This window comes from Aquarana catesbeiana, linkage group LG01, assembly GCF_042186555.1.
Source record: "Aquarana catesbeiana isolate 2022-GZ linkage group LG01, ASM4218655v1, whole genome shotgun sequence".
Taxonomy (NCBI): domain Eukaryota; kingdom Metazoa; phylum Chordata; class Amphibia; order Anura; family Ranidae; genus Aquarana; species Aquarana catesbeiana.
In genome coordinates, this window is record NC_133324.1 from 950,075,704 (window position 1) to 950,097,423 (window position 21,720).

The 21,720-nt window shown below is 47.7% G+C and overlaps 1 protein-coding gene across 5 annotated transcripts in view; it reads left to right on the forward strand.

Annotated features, from left to right (window-relative positions):
• Window positions 1-10,019: 10,019 nt before the first annotated feature.
• The window catches only part of LOC141121673 (von Willebrand factor A domain-containing protein 5A-like), a 147,197-nt gene continuing 135,496 nt past the window's right edge, over window positions 10,020-21,720 (forward strand). For 2 of the 5 annotated variants that reach the window (XM_073611367.1, XM_073611403.1), the window contains exon 1: window positions 10,026-10,146. The gene's annotated coding sequence lies outside the window, so the exon portion shown is untranslated. Of the gene's footprint in view, window positions 10,147-21,720 lie in introns of all 5 variants that reach the window. The other 3 variants (XM_073611411.1, XM_073611394.1, XM_073611376.1) reach the window with 3 other exon arrangements.

Genomic DNA, 21,720 nt, shown 5'->3' on the forward strand with positions numbered 1-21,720 from the left:
GCAGTTCTTCTGCCGGCCCCTCCGCTGTCTTCATGCTGCTCTTTTGCCAGCGGAGGCCCGGACTTCTGGGCTTCTTCTCTTCTTTTCTTCTTCTCATGTTGACACGACGGTCTCTCCGGCTGGAATGCTCTCTGAGAGCTCCGATGTGACTTATATAGGCGGAGACCCCGCCCCCTTATGCCGTCACAGTCCCTGGGCATGCTGGGACTGTGACATTTTAGGGGGGCATGGTCAACATCACCCGGTGATGTTTACTACCAAATTTGTGGCAGCTCGGGTGGGTCAATCAGGACACCATAGAGCTCAGGCATAACGGAGTAGATAGGAGATGAATGTGTACCGCTAATGCCAGTAGATGCATCCTGGTAGCAGAGTTCTATGTGGTATACTCATTGAACATAATGATTCAGCACTAGAGTGTCCTTAAGCTACAAAAAATGGCCATGGACGCTCTATATAAATTGACAGATCGACCGTCCAATCAGAATTCCCCCTGAAGAAGATACAGAATCCCGGTATCGACACGCTTTGGGGAGGGGACAGGACGGCACGTTAGGCAGGTGATCTGCTAAGGAGGAAGTACATACCATCCCAAAACCAATCCGGTATTTTTACCCGTTTTCGCTTGATGTAGAGTGGTGCACTAGCGAACCTGATCAATGTGAGTATGCCAGATGGGGGTTTTGCATTGATTAAATAATTTGTTTAAACTTTATTACACCATCGAGTCTTTATTCTACATACTTACCGAGGTGATCACTGACGTGTCCAGGATTCCGGTATAACTGCAAGAGCTCAGAGGTGGTTCATAGGCATGTATTGACTGCACTTAATTGCAAAGTCACACGCTCTGAGGTGAGCATTCAATACCTAAGGGGAGCACCAGAGTGAGGACACCACGGCATGCTTTGGATCACCTACTTAGCAGTTTCAGAATCGCATGGACTTTAAGCACACTTAAACTGATACAGCTGGATGTCACGTATATGCACAGGAGCACTCTGATTTATGTTTAACTCAGTAGTGGGATCTTTGTATATGATCCTTTGGACACAGTTATGCTGCGTACACATGGTCGGATTTTCCGACGAGAAATGTTCGATGGGACCTTGTTGACAGAAATTCTGACCGTGTGTAGGCTCCGTCGGAATTTCCGACAAACAAAATTTGAGACCTGGATCTCAAATTTTCCGACAACAAAATCTGTTGTCGTAAATTCCGATCGTATGTACACAATTCCGATGCACAAAGTTCCACGCATGCTCGGAATCAAGCAGAAGAGCCGCACTCGCTTTTGAACTTCATTTTTCTCGGCTCGTCGTATGTGTTCTTGACGTTCGGAATTTCTGACAAGATTTGTGTGACCGTGTGTATGCAAGACAAGTTTGAGCCAACATCCGTCGGAAAAAAAACATGGATTTTGTTGTCGGAATGTGCGATCGTGTGTACGTGGCATTAGAAGTGGTACAACTGTGAACCACTTGTATGCACAGAAGCACTTCATTTATTTATTTATATATATGTATTACATATATATATATATATATATATATATATATATATATATATATATATATATATATATATATATATATATATATATATATATATGTATTTTGTTACACTATTGTCACTTTCTACAGTCGTTAGATTGATTTATACCACTGTATGACTTTCACATACAGTGGGGCAAAAAAAGTATTTAGTTAGCCACCAATTGTGCAAGATCTCCCACTTAAAAAGATGAGAGACAAAAAGTAGAAACAAATCCAGACAATCACATTGTCTGATTTTTGAAAGAATTTGTTTGAAAATTATGGTGGAAAATAAGTATTTGGTCACCTACAAACAAGCAAGATTTCTGGCTCTCACAGACCTGTATCTTCTTCTTTAAGAGGCTCCTCTGTCCTCCACTCATTACCTGTATTAATGGCACCTGTTTGAACTTGTTATCAGTATAAAAGACACCTGTCCACAACCTCAAACAGTCACACTCCAATCTCCACTATGGTGAAGACCAAAGAGCTGTCGAAGGACACCAGAAACAAAATTGTAGACCTGCACCAGGCTGGGAAGACTGAATCTGCAATAGGCAAGCAGCTTGGTGTGAAGAAATCAACTGTGGGAGCAATAATTAGAAAATGGAAAACATACAAGACCACTGATAATCTCCCTCAATCCGGGGCTCCACGCAAGATCTCACTCCGTGGGGTCAAAATGATCACAAGAACGGTGAGCAAAAATCCCAGAACCACACGGGGGGACCTAGTTAATGACCTGCAGAGAGCTGGGACCAACGTAACAAAGGCTACCATCAGTAACACACTACGCCGCCAGGGACTCAGATCCTGCAGTGCCAGACGTTTCCCCCTGCTTAAGCCAGTACATGTCCGGGCCCATCTGAGGTTTGCTAGAGAGCATTTGGATGATCCTGAAGAGGATTGGGTGAATGTCATATGGTCAGATGAAACCAAAGTAGAACTGTTTGGTAGAAACACAACTTGTGTTTGGAGGAGAGAGAATGCTGAGTTGCAACCAAAGAACACCATACCTACTGTGAAGCATGGGGGTGGCAACATCATGCTTTGGGGCTGTATCTCTGCAAAGGGAACAGGACAACTGATCCGTGTACATGAAAGAATGAATGGGGCCATGTATCGTGAGATTTTGAGTGAAAACCTCCTCCCATCAGCAAGGGCATTGAAGATGAAACGTGGCTGGGTCTTTCAGCATGATAATGATCCCAAACACACCACCCGGGCAACGAAGAAGTGGCTTCGTAGGAAGCATTTCAAGGTCCTGGAGTGGCCTAGCCAGTCTCCAGATCTCAACCCCATAGAAAACCTTTGGAGGGAGTTGAAAGTCCGTGTTGCCCAGCGACAGCCCCAAAACATCACTGCTCTAGAGGAGATCTGCATGAAGGAATGGGCCAACATACCAGCAACAGTGTGTGACAACCTTGTGAAGACTTACAGAAAACGTTTGACCGCTGTCATTGCCAACAAAGGATATATAACAAAGTATTGGGATGAACTTTTGATATTGACAAAATACTTATTTTTCCACCATAATTTGCAAATAAATTCTTTCCAAATCAAACAATGTGATTGTCTGGATTTGTTTCCACATTTTGTCTCTCATAGTTGAGGTATACCTATGATGACAATTACAGGCCTCTCTCATCTTTTTAAGTGGGAGAACTTGCACAATTGGTGGCTGACTAAATACTTTTTTGCCCCACTGTATATATATATATATACACACTTTGTTTATCACATTTGTATAGTGTGTAGTCTATTTAGTATTTGGAAGCACAGCATATGCGTTTAATTTATTTGCTTCTGCATGATTTTATGAGATGTGTTTAAAGCTTGCAGCTGATTTACGGTAATTAGCCATGACTGTAGGATAACAGATGTAATTAACATGCCCTTCTGCCACCACTATAAACCCTTACCCCAATAATTCAGACCACACCGATATTGGAGTATAAAAGGCCGTAGCAGCCTATTTTATTTAAACAAATATATCTTAGAATATCAACACTATGGATATAAAACATATCCAACATAAAACAGCAAAACAACAACATCTGTTAAACAACCTGTCTAATTTCTCAAGCGTTGGTCTGAGCAATATCTTCATAATCATCAGTGTCCAATAACAAAAACTTACCCTGCGGTCCCATCAAATTTGTCACATAGGCCTCAAGCCGACAAGCTGGCTCAGAGACTACCAATGACCGCAGAGCCCCATTATCACTTCCCGGTTAACCTCCGTTAACCGGGAACCACCATCATGAGCCATATCAACGCTGGCTCCCAAAAAAACTCTTACTTTTTGCCATCTTTTTTCTCTTGCCCAGACCAACGCCCGCCCCTGCCACGACATATCTGCGACCATCACCTGTAGAAGAAACAATACAATACCCTACATCCTAACAATACTTTACCAATATAAGGGAGGGTGGGCGGGAACTTTCTTCAGGAAAACTGTTACTCCCCCCAGGGCGGGATGAACTTATAAAGACCCTCCTAGTGCCTCCCCCTCGGTTAACTAATATACACTCCCCCTCTGTGTTAACTCCACTGCTGCCACAGTCATGTACTCCCTCCACCTATGCATTACATGCTGTGTTCCGGTCCTTTCTTGACTGTAGGATAACAGATGTAATTAACATGCCCTTCTGCCACCACTATAAACCCTTACCCCAATAATTCAGACCACACCGATATTGGAGTATAAAAGGCCGTAGCAGCCTATTTTATTTAAACAAATATATCTTAGAATATCAACACTATGGATATAAAACATATCCAACATAAAACAGCAAAACAACAACATCTGTTAAACAACCTGTCTAATTTCTCAAGCGTTGGTCTGAGCAATATCTTCATAATCATCAGTGTCCAATAACAAAAACTTACCCTGCGGTCCCATCAAATTTGTCACATAGGCCTCAAGCCGACAAGCTGGCTCAGAGACTACCAATGACCGCAGAGCCCCATTATCACTTCCCGGTTAACCTCCGTTAACCGGGAACCACCATCATGAGCCATATCAACGCTGGCTCCCAAAAAAACTCTTACTTTTTGCCATCTTTTTTCTCTTGCCCAGACCAACGCCCGCCACAGCACACGAGAATAAAACCTTATTCTTGTGTGCCCCTCCACACCCGAAGTGCTCGCTGTATGCCATCTTGTAAACCTAAGGCCCACAAGTCTATACCCACTTCGTTCAAGTGAACCCCATCAGACCTTAAATACCTCCAGGTTTCAAACTCAAGTTCAAGGTGTCTCACCGCTAAACCACCATTATTAATCACAAACTTGCTCACTTCTCTGTTTATTTTTCTCCGTGCCCTGTTCACACCTTCTACCGACCTAGCCATCCTCCATGATGTCTGCGCCACCATGTCGGACCAGACAATCACCATCTTAGGAAAAGCTTCCTTCAACTGCCAAACGTCCAACTTTATGTCCCGTTTAATGTCTACCATGGCCCTAACGCACAAGTCATTGCCGCCTAAATGAATAACTAATACGTCCGGCGGCCTATCTCGTTGTGCATACCGATGAACCTCAGCAACCAACCTTCCCCACAACATGCCGGGGAACCCCAACCACTTGATACATGCCTCCCGTTTGCTGAAACCCAATTGCCTACCCTCAAAAACGTGCATCACCTCTCCGTGCCCCCCAGGACACGTAAGAATGGCCCATGATCCAGACCATCCTCGGCAACGAATCTGAAACAGAAGAAAAGAAAAACAACCGAACAATAAAAAACTCCTATATTCCACCTTCTTTACCACATCCCCATAACAGTGATCCCATAACAGAGATCCCATAACAGAGATCCCATAACAGAGATCCCATAACAGAGATCCCATAACAGTGATCCCATAACAGAGATCCCATAACAGTGATCCCATAACAGAGATCCCATAACAGTGATCCCATAACAGAGATACCATAACAGTGATCCCATAACAGAGATCCCATAACGGTGCATGCATACCGTTTCTGACTGCTTCCGTAGCTGCTCCTATCCTAAACAAATAGGACGAGAAATCCTTCTCATCCAGGCCCAAACCCCGTATGCATTTTGTAAAGACTGCCACAAATTGAAATCTAGATAAAAATTCACCACTTAAATGTACCAAAAAGGGGCCCGGTCGTTCTGAACGAACTTTTAAAAAATTCCCGAACTGCTTCTACCGGGCATAATTGTGATCCCTTCACTGGGTAAACTTGCACCAGTCTTCCTTTTCCCAGCTGATCGGTCTTAGATTTCCGTAACCACAACTTTAACCCCTCCGCTCCATACTGTACATCATGATAACCCAGCCCCCCTTTCACTTTCCTAGAAGGGCTGACTAATACCCCGATCATGACTTCCTATAGCCCTTCATAGCCTGCCTTACCCAAAATCCTTAGCAAAGTCCACCCGTCCTTGTAATTTAACAGAAAAGCCAAACCCGCAACCGTCTTATTTACCATGACGCAGACACGCCTTCCTCCATTTTTCTGGCAATGTAATAAATCAACAACAACCTCACTTCTCGCCCCACCGGCTCCTCCCCTATTCCTTGAACAAACCCCATCCATTCGTTCCATACTTTAGAGTACGCTGCCCATGTAGACCCACTCACCGACTTCCTTATCCATCCCGCGATGAGGCCAATGCTATCCCCCACAGCCATTCGGGACAAGGTACTCCTTGCTGCTCCGCCTCCGGCGCCAACTCCCGAAACCTGTCCCACTGAAAGTGATACAACGCATCAGCTATCACATTTTCCACCCCTGGTAAGTGTACCGCATGAATGAAAACATTCAACTGCAGACAGCGCAATACTAAGCGTTGCAATAACCTGATCTCTGGCGTGGATGATGCCGTAATCCCGTTGATAACTTGCACCACCCCCAAATTGTCCCCATGGAAACGCACCTTCAGATCCCTGAATGATGTTCCCCACAGCTCCACTGCCAGCACTACCGTAAACAACTCCAGCAGCACCAGATTCTTCGTGAATCCTGCCTCCACCCATGCTTGGGGCCATGGTCCTGCACTCCATTGTCCCTGAAAAAATGCCCCAAAACCTGTGGAACCTGCGGCATCCGTGAATAGTTCCAGGTCAAAGTTGCTGACTGGACCAGACATCCACAGTGCCCTACCGTTAAAAGCTTCCAAAAACATATACCACACTCTCAAATCCGCCCTGTGCGTTTCTCTTAATCGCACGAAATGTCTCGGTGATTTTATTCCACTCGTGCTAGACGCAAGCCTGCGACTAAACACCCTCCCCATCGGTAATATGCGGCATGCAAAATTCAGCTTGCCCAATACTGACTGTAGTGTCCTTAACTGCACTTTCTTTAAACCTAAAAGCCCTGCAATTTCTCTCTTCAGATCTTCCAGCTTATCGTCCGGCAGCCTGCATTCCATTGCGTCCGAATCTATGACAATGCCCAAAAAACTGGATGACCGTTCACGGTCCCTCCGTCTTATCAGCAGCCAATGGAATGCCAAATCTATCTGCGATGTGCTCCAGCGTGGCTAACAGCACCACGCAAATCCTGGAGGCCGCCGGACCTATACAAAGAAAAATCGTCTAGGTAATGAATAACAGAATTCACCCCCGACACATCCCGCACAACCCATTCCACGAAGGAGCTAAAGTGTTCAAATATCGCGCAGCCCATGGGTAAGCAATTGTCCACGTAGAATTCATTGTTCCAATGACAACCTAGTAGCCTAAAACTATCCGGGTGCACCGGCAGTAGTCTGAAAGCAGATTCCACATCCGCTTTCGCCATCAGGGCCCCCTAACCGTAACGACGGACCCATCCCACTGCCACGTCGAATGAAGTATAGGTCACGGAGCACGCCCCCTGATCTATAGCATCGTTCACTGACCCCCCTTTTGGGAAAGATAGGTGATGAATTAGCCTAAATTTACCTGGTTCCTTTTTTTTTTTGGTACCACCCCCAGCGGCGAGACCACTAGATCGTCAAACGGCGCCGCTGGAAATGGGCCACCCATCCGCCCCAATGCAACTTCCTTCCTTAGCTTCTCCAAAAAACACATCCGGATGTTGCATTGCTGACCGCAAATTGCGTGGAACCGGTGGAATCACCGTCAACTCGCATGGGATCTTAAAGCCAACCGAAATAAAAAAAACCTACCTCCAACAATTGAGCTGCTGCCCTGTCCGGATACCTACCTAGAAACGGTCGCATCCTTTCCACCTTCACTGGGGTCCTCCCTTTTGTTTGCAGTCTCCTGTACGTGCTTTTCCCTGCTTGGAACCTCTGGACCCGGGGTGAGATCCCCCGCACCCTGAACATTCGTGTTTATACTTACATGCGACTCCAAACCTGCATGTCCCGGTGTTGTATTGCCAACAAACCCCTTTTCTATTTCCGACCGAATGTCCCTGGGACGAAAGTCCACCGCCCCCCCCCCCTGAAAAAACTGATTGGGGGCCCTCGCCGTCGTCATCAATTTCATCCAGAGGCTGATGTCCTTGTGATCCCAACGCAGAGCCGGCCTGACCGCCCTCCGCTGTCGGAATTGTTCGTCATACCTCAACCATGCTGTTCCCCCATAAACTCTGTACGCCTCACCAAATAGCATCTTGATAACAAAACAGTGCCGAACAATGCTCGGGTTGTTTTTCCCCTATCACACTTGCCATAATCGCAAACGCTTGCAACCAGTTAGCAAACGTTCTAGGGATCAAACGATATCTCCTCTTCTCCTCATCCTCCTTCTTAGAGCCATCCGGCTTAACTCTATCAAGATTAAATTTTTCCAATGGTAGCAGTGAAAAAATTTCCACATACTCACCTTTTCACAGTTTTTCACGCACTTCTTGTTTTAAGTGCGACCCTAACGGTCCCTCATAGCAAACATAGACCTCGCATTTTGCCGCGTCAGCCAACCTTGTTATGTCCTGCCTGCCAGCTGCCTCCGCCGATTTTTCCGTCCCTTCCGCGGCCCCACTCACTGTCACCGCTGGGCTGGGCAATGCGACTGCGGCCTGCACCACCGGCCCTACACTTTTTTCTGCTCCACCTGTTGCCCCTACCGCCCCTGCAACCCCCGGCGGAACCCATGCCGCCGCCGGGCCCGTGCGACCCTTTTCTGCCGCTTCAAAACGCTGTAAGAGCTCTTTTTATGCCTGCCAAGAAAAAACCCCCTAAGCCAGAGGCCCCCCCGTTTGTGTCATTCACTTTGCCAGCTTCACTCACACCTGCAACCCCCAGCCCCCCACTACTCGGCAGACCTGCAACAGAAATCATGACATTAGACTCACCAGGCTGCACAGGCGTAGCCTCATCAGCCGGACTTCTGTTCTCCACCGCTGTTGTCCTCCTGGAGGGGGGGGCCGCCTCTTCCTCTGACCCGGACCGCTCATCCTCCCCAATGCACTCTCCTTCTTCCTCCTCAGCCGCTGAATGCCCACCCGGCCTGGACACCAAGGTTGCCGTGGAAACCGCGGCCATACACCCCCGCCTCCACGTATCCCATCTGCCTGTCGTTTTTTGCTGTACCTTGCCCGGACCGGTGTTGGGAACCACAGTCCTGCCGTCAGGTACTATCGCTGCTCTACCCGGCCGTCCTCTCTCGCTTCTTCTGCGATCCCCTGCCGTGGAACCAGAAGGCCCAGGGATCTCTCCTCGTGCACCGCTGCGCACATACGACTCCCTCACTCTGGGGGCGGGGCTAACGCTTCTCTCCACTCTGGCTGTGCTAGGCCGCTGCGCCGCTCCCGCTCCACCCCGCTGACCGCCATTCGGTCCACCCTCGGTTCTCCCCCGTCCCTCCCGTTCGCTTGCCACTCTCTTTGGCGGCAGGCCCGCTGAGGGACCGGAGTGAGTCCCAGGCTGCCGCTGTTCAGGGGAAAACCTCTCTGGGGGGCGCGACCGCCGAGTCCTAGTGTCGCTCGTTACCCCCCTGCTAGATGCAGGCTCTGTTCCCCTCACTGCTTCCTCTAAGGTGTCCTGGAGCCAGGCTGCCCCTCTCACCATTGCTTCTACTCTCATCTGCTCCATCAGGCGCTCCAGGTCAGCCATGCTGCTCTTCAGGGAACTTTCTTCAGGAAAACTGTTACTCCCCCCAGGGCGGGATGAACTTATAAAGACCCTCCTAGTGCCTCCCCCTCGGTTAACTAATATACACTCCCCCTCTGTGTTAACTCCACTGCTGCCACAGTCATGTACTCCCTCCACCTATGCATTACATGCTGTGTTCCGGTCCTTTCTTTTTTGGCTAGTGGAGGCTCACAGGACTTTCTATATTTTGTAATTATTTTTATGTATTTAGTTTCACTAACAGACTTTATGTATTGCTGGCACTTTAAAGTCCTAACACTTTCCAGCTGTGAGTGTGATATAGTTGTATCCGGTGACTTTTATTCGGCAGTCAACTTAACCTATAATGGGGAGATGGATTGCAGAAGACTGGTAAAGCAGACAGTACAGTAATCAGGAAAATGGAATCTGTTCTGTGTCTCCCTCTATGATCCTCGCTCTTCCCCCTGCAGGACACTCCCCACAGTGACTGCACAGATCTCACTCCCAGCACTCCAGGAAGAGCAACACAGAGAGCAGAAGAGGAAAACAACAGGCTGTACGCAGGTACCACCTATCTACATCATATGCATGCTCTATACATTGTACATAGACAGATGCTCTATACATATTGCATATACTGTACGCTCATTGGCCACTTTATTAGGTACACCTGTTCAATTGCCTGGTAACACAAACTGCTAATCGGCCAATCACACGGCAGCAACTCAATGCATTTAGGCATCTAGACGTGGTGAAGACGACTTACTGAAATTCAGTCCGAGTATCAGAACAGGGAAGAAAAGCGATTTAACCGCTTAAGAACCAGGCCCATTTTTCACACTTGTTGTTTACAAGTTAAAATCATTTTATTATTTTTTTTTTGCTAGAAAATGACTTAGAAGTTGAACCCCCAAACATTATATATATATTTTTTCAGTCACCCTAGAGAATAAACACAAAGGGGGGAGGAGAGAGAGTGCGAATAGTTGCTGAGGCTGTCCTCAAACACTCTCAAACCAAAAAGAGGGAACTTATGGACTATCCCGGTACTGATAAACAGTCAAATTAGTGAAAAAAAAAAAACATTTATTACATATAAAACGTGTATATATATATATAAACCTACGAGTTTTGTATTATGTGAGGTTTAATATCCCTTTTTATTGTTATTGTTTTTCCTGTATAGTTTAATAAATGATTTTTTTTTTACTAATTTGACTGTTTGTCTATCAGTACCGGGATAGTCTATAAAGCGCTGCGTAAATTGACGGCGCTATATAAGTACCTGAAATAAATAAAAATAAATAAGTTCCCTCTTTTTGGTTTGAGAGTGTTGGAGGACAGCCTCAGCAACTGTTTGTACTCTCTCTCCTTCCCCCTTTGTGTCTATATATTGTCTACCTGAGGCTACACCCAACAATTTTTACCCTAGAGCAGTGTTTCTCAACTCCAGTCCTCAAGGCGCCCCAACAGGTCATGTTTTCAGGATTTCCATTATTTTGCACAGGTGATTTGATCAGTTTTTTATTTATTTTATTTATTTATTTCAGGTACTTATATAGCGCCGTCAATTTACGCAGCGCTTTACATATATATATATATTATACATTCACATCAGTCCCTATACCCTCAAGGAGCTTACAATCTAAGGTCCCTAACTCACATTCATACCTATACTAGGGCCAATTTAGACTGGATCCAATTAACCTACCAGCATGTCTTTGGAGTGTGGGAGGAAACTGGAGTACCCGGAGGAAACCCACGCAGACACAGGGAGAACATGCAAACTCCAGGCAGGTAGTGTCATGGTCGGGATTCAAACCAGCAACCCTTCTTACTGCAAGGCGAGAGTGCTACCCACTGCACCACTGTGCCGCCCAGTTTCACTGCCTTAGTAATTACCACAGCCGTTTTATCTGAGGGAAATCCTGAAAACATGACCTGTTGGGGCGCCTTGAGGACTGGAGTTGAGAAACACTGCCCTAGAGAATAAAATGGAGATCGTTGCAATACTTTATGTCACACCGTATTTGTGCTGCAAAAGCTTTTTTTTTTTAATTAAAAAATAATAAAACAGTAAAATTAGCCCAATTTTTTTCTATGATGTGAAAGATAATGTTACAGCGAGTAAAATTTATACCCAACATGTCCCTCTTCAAAATTGCGCCCGCTCGTGGAATGACGGCAAACTTTGACACTTAAAAATCTCCATAGGCAGCGTTTAGAAATTTCTACAGGTTACAAGTTTTGAGTTACAGAGGAGGTCTAGTGCTAGAATTATTGCTCTCGCTCTCACGATCGCGGCGATACCTCACATGTGTGGTTTGAACACCGTTTACAGATGTGAGCGCGACTTGCGAATGCGTTCGCTTCTGCGCGCGAGCTCGGAGGGACGGGGCACTTTAAATTTTTTTTTCTTATTTATTTTACTTTTTATTTTTTATTTTTACACTGTCCCTTTAAAAACTTTTTTTGGATCACTTTTATTTCTATTATAAGGAATGCAAACATCCCTTGAAGAAGAAAAGCATGACAGGGCCTCTTTAATGTGAGATCTGGGGTCAAAAAGACCTCAGATCTCACATTTACACTTTAAAGCAATTAAAAAAAAAAAAAAAAGTAAAAAAGTCTATTTTTATTTCTATTAAAGGCCGGAGGGTGGAAGTGACGTCTGACGCCGCTCTGGTCCTCCAGGGGCATAGAGTCGAGTAGGGGCCATCTTGCCTTCACTGGACTTCATGCCCATTAGTCCACCTGGACCGGAGTGTTTCAGCCGCTTCCACCGGCTCCGGTAAGCAGGGGGAGACGCCCAGGAAGCGACGGGGGGTCACCTCTCCCGCCACCCATAAAAGTGATCTCACGCCGAATCTGCCACTGAGACCACTTTAATGTAAAAGAGGATCGCCGGCCATGGATAGAAATACCGGGGATATGGCAGCTATCTGCTGCTATAACCACGGTACTTAAAGTCAAAGTAGCAATGCATATCCACGGTGGGCGGTCTGGAAGTGGTGACTTTGAACGTGGGATGGTTGTTGGTGCCAGACGGGCTAGTCTGAGTATTTCAAAGACTGCACAGCTCTATTTTACAATTGTGGTTTGTTTGACGCCCTCCCACCCCACTGGAGCACCAGCCGCCACTGTCACCTTCTATCAGATGGGACTGTTCATCTCCTGGGACAGGGTGTAGATGTTATGGAGTGGTGGCTGGTGTTTTTCTTTTTTGGGAGGGGCGGCAAACAACCACCCTCCAGTGGCACCTCAAACCCCCCAGACCCCGTCTCCCCCACGCCCTCTTGCTGTCTTACCCAATCTCGGCAGCAGGCATTGGCAGTGGGCATCTGACATCTCCTCCATTCCTCCATCTCGGCGGCCATGCATCTCCTCCCCTCCTCCTAGGCATCCACTAGGATCGCCTGTCCTCTCAGCCAATCAGGTGACGGATCTCGCGACCCGCTTCGCTGATCGGCCGGGAGGAGGATCAGCATTGCAATAGCGAATATCCAACATCCAAGGAGATGGAAGGCGATGGAATGCAGGCAGAGGAAGGAGGACGAAATGCAAGCTAAGGAGGACTTGGAATCACATGGATGGATCCAAGTGATGTGTGCTCCCCTTTCTTCCTGGATTTGGGGGCTCCCCCTCTGTCCTTGTGCTGATACAGTGTGTACCTCTTAACATTTTGAGATGGCAATGAGGGACACCTACTAGCAAACGTATGTAGGCATAGAACACGCCCCTTGGCACACCACTTAAAGGGGACATAACCAAAAAAAAAAGGTTAATTAAAGTGCTTTTTTACCACTACTATTCCTTTATATTGGCTTTTAACATTTACAAATGCAGCAATTTAGAAATTGGATGAAAGGTTTAGCTCTGGGAAACACTTTTTGAAAGATAAAAAGTGCATTTTATATACAACTATATAGATCGGCCCAAAATGAGGGACAAATGAGAAGGAAAGAGGGACAGAGGGACATTGCTTCAAATCAGGGACAGTCCCTCCAAATCAGGGACAGTTGGGAGCTATGAGTGTGCTTAGCCTTCCTCGCTATCGGATCCCCTATCTAGCAGACTGGCCCAGCTGCCCCTCCCAGCAACTGCTGACTGCAGAGATGTTGTGTTCCATCACCAAATGCATTCTGGGCTCTGTAGTCCTGAGCTGTCATCTCAATGCATCCTCAACTCATTGGCCTCTAGCACACTGATTTTGGGACTATGCCACTTCCTAATCTTTCTTATGTGCAAAGCATTCTGGTCAGCGGTGATCCTCCCCCTGGAAGGAGAGGGACGGAAAGGCGGCAATACCCCCTGCAGGAGACTGACGGAAAGGTGGCAATCCCCCTCCTGCAGGAGATGGACTGGAAGGCGGTGATCCTCACCCCGCGAGAGATGGACGGAAAGGCGACGATCAGAGGCCTCCTTACCTTAGGAGGCAGATGACAAGAATCCGAGGTAGGGCTGCTGCTCCTCGCTCCTGGTACTCCTTACTCCGGGGCTGTTGCTTCTTCTCCCGGAGCCTCAGGCTCTAAACATGTGCTTCAAAAAAAAACAACCTATTGGAATCCATGCGTCTGGTGCCCCGCATGTAGATTAGGGGGCGGTGCCCCTGCATTATGGGCCACCACTGGTAAATCTAAAAGAAAATTGTACAAAATGTATTTTATAATGTATGGCCAGACAAAATCCCTAGGCCTAGGAACTTCAGATGACCAGAATAATGTATTTCTCATTCAGTAATCAGTAGGTATCACCTCCTGACAGAGTACAAACAATTGAGCCAGAGAATGATTCCGGACGGCTGTACTTCCAAAAGTCCTCTTTATTGAAGCTCATGTGACAGGTGGTTAACAGATGGAGCAGGGACACTGCGGTAGATGCGTTTGACGCAAATATTATCGCTTTGTCATTACCTATTGGAACCAGTCACTACAATCACCTATATTCTGCTCTAATGAACCATCACTAGGTTACAGGTGAACTAACCAATTAAAAACAGTACTCAGCTGGTACCACAAAGAAAACCAGGCTGCTGTACGCTATACATATACTCAAGCCTTATGTGAAGAGTTCAAGAGGTCCAGATCCACTGTCAAAAAGAAAAAAAGACACCAATTGAACTTGGATCAACTTCACACATTCTAAATAATTGTATAGTAGCAACAACATATACCGCAGGGGCGGACTGACTATTCGGGAATTCGGACGCTGACCGAGGGCCCGCGGCCAGTAGGGGGCCCGTGAGAAGCTCCTGCTCGTCGGATCTAGGGTTGTGCTGCTGGCAGCCACGTTGCGGCGGAGCCGTTCTGCCGCTGTGGGGGGGGGGGGACAAGACACAGCATCTCCCCCCTGCACCTGTGGCTTTCAGTCTGGGATGCAGTGGTGGGAGTGGGATGCATCGATCGGCAGCTCTATAGTGCTCGCGGCATCTCCCTGGGGCTTGTATTTCTCCTCCAGAGTGTATACAGTGGAGAGGGGAGGGGCCTCTGACCCGGGCAGCTACAAGTTTCACTCTTCAGTGTACAAGTGAGTTGCTCTGCTTGTACACTGTTGCCGACTGCTGCCCGGGTCAGAGGCCCCTCCCCTCTCCACTGTACAGAATCAGGAAGAGAACTACAAGCCCCAGTGAGATCCCGCGGTCCACAGGCGCCAGGTACCGGGGTACCTCTGGGGGGGGTTAAGTCTGGGAACCCTTATGTATGAGGGGGGCTCTCTGGGAACCCTGATGTATGGGGGGCTCTCTGGGAACCCTGATGTATGGGGGGTTCTTTGGGAACCCTGATGTATGGGGGGCTCTCTGGGAACCCTGATGTATGGGGGACTCACTGGGGACCCTGATGTATGGGGGGCTCACTGGGGACCCTGATGTATGGGGGGCTCACTGGGGACCCTGATGTATGGGGGGCTCACTGGGGACCCTGATGTATGGGGGGCTCACTGGGGACCCTGATGTATGGGGGGCTCACTGGGGACCCTGATGTATGGGGGGCTCTCTGGGGACCCTGATGTATGGGGGGCTCTCTGGGGACCCTGATGTATGGGGGGGCTCTCTGGGGACCCTGACATATTGGGGCTGTCTAGGAACCCTGATGTATGGGGGGGGGCTCTCTGGGGACCCTGATGTATGGGGGAGAGGCTCTCTGGGGACCCTGATGTAAGGGGGGGTCGGGGGCTCTCTGGGGACCCTGATGTAAGGGAGGGCTCTCTGGGGACCCTGATGTAAGGGAGGGCTCTCTGGGGACCCTGATGTAAGGGGGGCTTGGGGGCTCTCTGGGGACCCTGATGTAAGGAGGGGGTTCTCTGGGGACCCTGATGTAAGAGGAGGTTCTCTGAGGACCCTGATGTAAGGGGGGGCTCTCTGGGGTCCCTGATGTAAGGGGGGGCTCTCTGGAGACCCTGATGTAAGTGGGATGGCTCTTTGGGGACCCTGATGTAAGGGGAGGCTCTCTGGGGACCCCGATGTAAGGGTGGCTCTCTGGGGACCCTGATGTAAGGGGGGGGCTCTCTGGGGACCCTGATGTATGGGGGGGCTCTCTGGGGACCCTGACATATTGGGGCTGTCTAGGAACCCTGATGTATGGGGGGGGCTCTCTGGGGACCCTGATGTATGGGGGAGAGGCTCTCTGGGGACCCTGATGTAAGGGGGGGTCGGGGGCTCTCTGGGGACCCTGATGTAAGGGAGGGCTCTCTGGGGACCCTGATGTAAGGGAGGGCTCTCTGGGGACCCTGATGTAAGGGGGGCTTGGGGGCTCTCTGGGGACCCTGATGTAAGGAGGGGGTTCTCTGGGGACCCTGATGTAAGAGGAGGTTCTCTGAGGACCCTGATGTAAGGGGGGGCTCTCTGGGGTCCCTGATGTAAGGGGGGGCTCTCTGGAGACCCTGATGTAAGTGGGATGGCTCTTTGGGGACCCTGATGTAAGGGGAGGCTCTCTGGGGACCCCGATGTAAGGGTGGCTCTCTGGGGACCCTGATGTAAGGGGGGGGCTCTCTGGGGACCCTGATGTAAGGGGGGTCTCTGGGGACCCTGATGTAAGGGGGGGTCGGGGGCTCTCTGGGGACCCTGATGTAAGGGGGGGCTCTCTGGGGACCCTGATGTAAGGAGGGGGTTTTCTGGGGACCCTGATGTAAGGAGGGGGTTCTCTGGGGACCCTGATGTAAGGGGGGCTCTCTGGGGACCCTGATGTAAGGAGGGGGTTCTCTGGGGACCCTGATGTAAGAGCAGGTTCTCTGGGGACACTGATGTAAGGGGAGGCTCTCTGGGGACCCTGATGTAAGTGGGATGGCTCTTTGGGGACCCTGATGTAAGGGGAGGCTCTTTGGGAACCCTGATGCAATGGGGGGGCTCAAGGAACCCTGATGTAAATAGGGGTTCCACGCTCTGAAATATCACATGATCCTAAGTATTCAGACCCTTTGCTGTGACACTCATATATTTAACTCACGTGCTGTTCATTTCTTCTGATCATCCTTGAGATGGCTCTGCACCTTCGTTTTAGTCCAGCTGTGTTTGATTATACTGATTGGACTTGATTAGGAAAGCCACACACCTGTCTATATAAGACCTTACAGCTCACAGTGCATGTCAGAGCAAATGAGATTTACGAGGTCAAAGGAACTGCCTGTAGAGCTCAGAGACAGAATTGTGGCAAGGCACAGATCTTGCCAAGGTTACAAAAAAATTTATGCTGCACTTAAGGTTCCTAAGAGCACAGTGGCCTCCATAATCTTTAAATGGAAGACATTTGGCACGACCAGAACCCTTCCTAGAGCTGGCCGTCTGGTCAAACTGAGCTATCGGGGGAGAAGAGTCTTGGTGAGAGAGGTAAAGAAGAACCCAAAGATCACTGTGGCTGAGCTCCAGAGATGCAGTTGGGAGATGGGAGAAAGTTGTAGAAAGTCAACCATCACTTCAGCCCTCCACCAGTCGGGGCTTTATGGCAGAGTGGCCCAACGGAAGCCTCTGCTCGGTGCAAGACACAAGAAAGCCTGCATGAAGTTTGCTAAAAAACACCTGAAGGACGCCATGATGGTGAGAAATAAGATTCTTTGGTCTGATGAGACCAAGATAGAACTTTTTGGCCTTAATTCTAAGCGGTATGTGTGGAGAAAACTAGGCACTGCTCATCACCTGTCCAATACAGTCCCAACAGTGAAGCATGGTGGTGGCAGCATCATGCTGTGGGGGTGTTTTTCAGCTGCAGGGACAGGACGACTGATTGCAATCGAGGGAAAGATGAATGCGGCCAAGTACAGGGATATCCTGGACGAAAACCTTCTCCAGAGTGCTCAGGACCTCAGACAGGGCCGAAGGTTTACCTTCCAACAAGACAATGACCCTAAGCACACAGCTAAAATAATGAAGCTAGTGGCTTCACAACAACTCTGTGACTGTTCTTGAATGGCCCAGCCAGAGCCCTGACTTAAACCCAATTGAGCATCTCTGGAGAGACCTAAAAATGGCCGTCCACCAACGTTTACCATCCAACCTGACAGAACTAGAGAGGATCTGCAAGGAGGAATGGCAGAGGATCCCCAAATCCAGGTGTGAAAAACTTGTTGCATCTTTCCCAAAAAGACTCATGGCTGTATTAGATCACAAGGGTGCTTCTACTAAATACTGAGCAAAGGGTCTGAATACTTAGGACCATGTGATATTTCAGTTTTTCTTTTTTAAAATATCTGCAAAAATGTCCACAATTCTGTGTTTTTCGGTCAATATGGGGTGCTGTGTGTACATTAATGAGGGAAAAATGAACTTAAATGATTTTAGCAAATGGCTGCAATATAACAAAGAGTGAAAAATGTAAGGGGGTCTGAATACTTTCCGTCCCCACTGTATATTGTTTACATGTGTATGCCTGCCTAAGCGTATGACTTTCTTTACTTGCTACACAGCTATGGGCTCTAGCCCAAGATCTTTTGTAGACCTAGCAATGCCCCGTGGGGGGGGGGCCTTCATGGTTTCTTGCACCGGGGTCCTGAAGATTCTAGTTACGCCTCTGAGTGCTAGGATACCACTTGCATGGTAAACTGCACTGCGTACACACAGAGGAACTGTAGCTGTAATTTTCTGAGCCGTTGTCACCCATTTGCTTCCTGCCTTCTGCCTAATCTCCAAGCTGTCATCATTGCTGTTCTCTCTCTTGTTTTTGGCTGTGAACAGGCGCACTGTCACTGTGCCGATCCCTTTACTCAATATCTTACTCACACAAATCCTGAGTGAGACATTGAGAGTCACAGGATTCCGAGTGCAGTGTGCTGATAATTTTGCTCCGCCTCCTTATCATTCATCCTTCCAATCCCTGCTGTGCCTGCCTCTGCAGCCCCGCCCATACTCCACCCCCTGATGTGCACATACACACAGCAATGTGAATCGTGCACCATGCAGCTGCTCTGCGATTCCATGAAAGGGAATGGTGAATTGCCCCTTAACCACTTCACCCATGGAAGGTTTAACTCCCTTTATGACCAGGCTGTTTTTTGCAATACGGAACTGCGTTATTTTAACTGACAATTGCGCGGTCGTGCTACGCTGTACCCAAATAAAATTGATGTCCTTTTTTCCCCACAAATGGAGCTTTCTTTTTTTTGGTATTTTATCACCTCCTGCGGTTTTTATTTTTTGTGCTATAAACCAAAATAAACGACAATTTTGAAAAAAAAAACAACTATATTTTTTACTTGCTGCTATAAAACATATCCGATAAAAAATTCTAAAAAATCGAATTTCTTCATCAGTTTAGGCCAATATGTATTTTGCTACATGTTTTTGGTAAAAATCCCAATATGCTATGGGATATTTTTATAGAATTTTTATTTTTTTGCTAGTAATTTTTTACTGTACTAATGACACTGGCAGAGAAGGGGTTAACACCAGGGGCGATCAAAGCGTTAAATGTGTTCCTAGGAAGTGCTTTCTAACTGTGTGGGGGAGGTGCTTTAAATGTGGGAAGACAGATCTGTGTTCCTGTTTAGCAGAAACACAGGATCTCGGTCTTCCCTACTAACAGAATGGCAATCTGACTCGTTTACATCGGCAGACCACCGTTCTGCCTCTGTTGGAAACAATCGTCAGGCCCCGTGAACATCGGCTCCGCCAGACCCGCTGATTAGCTCTCGGTGTGTCCAATCACAGCGGCAGCGGGTCAAACAGCGCGCAGACCTGCAAGTGCAGAATCAAGTACCTATACGTGATTCTTCTCACAGGAGACGCAGCCCCGCAGTAAATGTACGTGGTTAATGTGATTTTATTTTTCTTTATTTTCTTAACTCTTTAAACATTTATTTTGAACATACAGTAGAGAAATTTTGTGACCAATGTATGTAATGTAGCAGTGCAATATATACGTGGTGCTTTGTGAGGGTGTGGCTTGTGTGTGGGTGGGTGGGGACAAAAGGGGGCCCCATGATCCCCTATTGCCCGGGGCCCCATGAGTTGTCAGTCCGCCCCTGATACACCGTATATACTCCAGTATAAGCTGAGTTTTTCAGCACTTTTTTTGTGCTGAAAAAGCCCCCCTCGGCTTATACGCAAGTCTCTCCGATCAGCCCCTGTGTCATGCAGACAGACAGCGTCCGGTGTAACCCCGCCCCGCCTCCTCCTCTTTTTTTACAATTATTTTATTTATTCAAGGAACACGGTCAAAGACACACATCTGAGCATTTACAGTTTGTTATCCTACAATACCTTACATGTTAACATTTATATACGAGAACATTTTATTACATTACATCTAAAGGACATTATAACAGTTTGGTTAACTGAAACTTCTCCTTTTCTTTTTTTTCTCTTAGTAAGTGCTTAAAGCAACATCTTGGTGCTGGATGTACATAGGACAGTAACATTAATGGTGCTATTGTGTTGCCCCTTAGTGGGTCTCCGACCGGATCCACTGTATTTTGACTATTTTATATTAGAAAGATTGGGTCCCGTTAATACAGGTCCCTATAGCTGAGAGAAAAGTAGAAAGACAATAGGGAGTTAAACAGAGGAAAAAGAAGAGAGAAAGGAGAGAGAAAGAAGAAAAAAAAAAAAGAGTCTGAGAAGAGGGGTTGGGGGGGGGGGATAGGGAATGGTGGGGGGGTGGGGGGGTGGGGGGATCTGGAGGACAACCCTATGTGTGTCCACCACACTCAGGAGTGGCCTATGTCAGAACTTCTGGATGCTCTGTAGCCAGTAGGGTCAATGGTTATTCATTTATGTAACAGGATGACTTTTAGTCATTTAGGGCACTGTCAAGGAGGGCTCTTCCCTCATCTGAAAAGATAAAGACGTTCCATGTCGACCAAGTCTTAGAGTATCGCTCTTGTTGATGTCACGCAGTTAGTACTAGATCTTCCAATCTACCTATGTCTTTTACTTTCGGATCCACATTCCAACTGTTGGGGGTTGTGGAGACTTCCACCTAAGAGGGATACAAGCTTTGGCAGCATCAAGGAGATGCCGGATAATAGATTTTTTGTATATTTTCCCTGGAATGTCGGTGGCGTGTAGAAGAAAATACGCTGGGTCCTTTGGGATTTTACGTTCTGTGAATTTTTGGAGAATGCGTTGAACCTCTGTCCAAAAGTGTTGTAGTTTGGGACAGGTCCAAAAAATATGTAAGATGGTTCCCTTTTCTTCCTTGCATCTCCAGCACTGATCAGAAGTATCTGGAAAGATTTTCTGTAACTTCACTGGGGTTCTGTACCACCTGGTTAAGATTTTAAAATTGGTCTCTTGCGTTTTCGTGCAAATAGAGGATTTATATGTGAACCTGAGAATGTGTTGTTGCTGTGGTGTACTGAAATTTTTACCTAGGTCTTTTTCCCATGCTTGTATGCAGTTCAGAACGTGAGGTTCCGCTGGGGTAACTAATAACCCGTAGTTAGCAGAGAGTGTGTGGGGCATTATTCCCGTCTCCGAGCAGAATTCCTCAAAGGCAGTGAGGGGTCTGGCGAACAGCCCCGGAGCCGGGAGAGCTCTGAAGGAGTGGTAGAGCTGAAGAGCACTCCAAAAACCCAGCCGGAAAGGACCAGACTGATTCATCAGCTCCGGGACCGCCGGCCACGCCCCCCCCCCGTACAAATTGGGAGGCCCGTGTAAGATTCAACTCCTTCAGGTCTCGGAAGTTTGAATCCCCCATTCCCGGAGGGAAA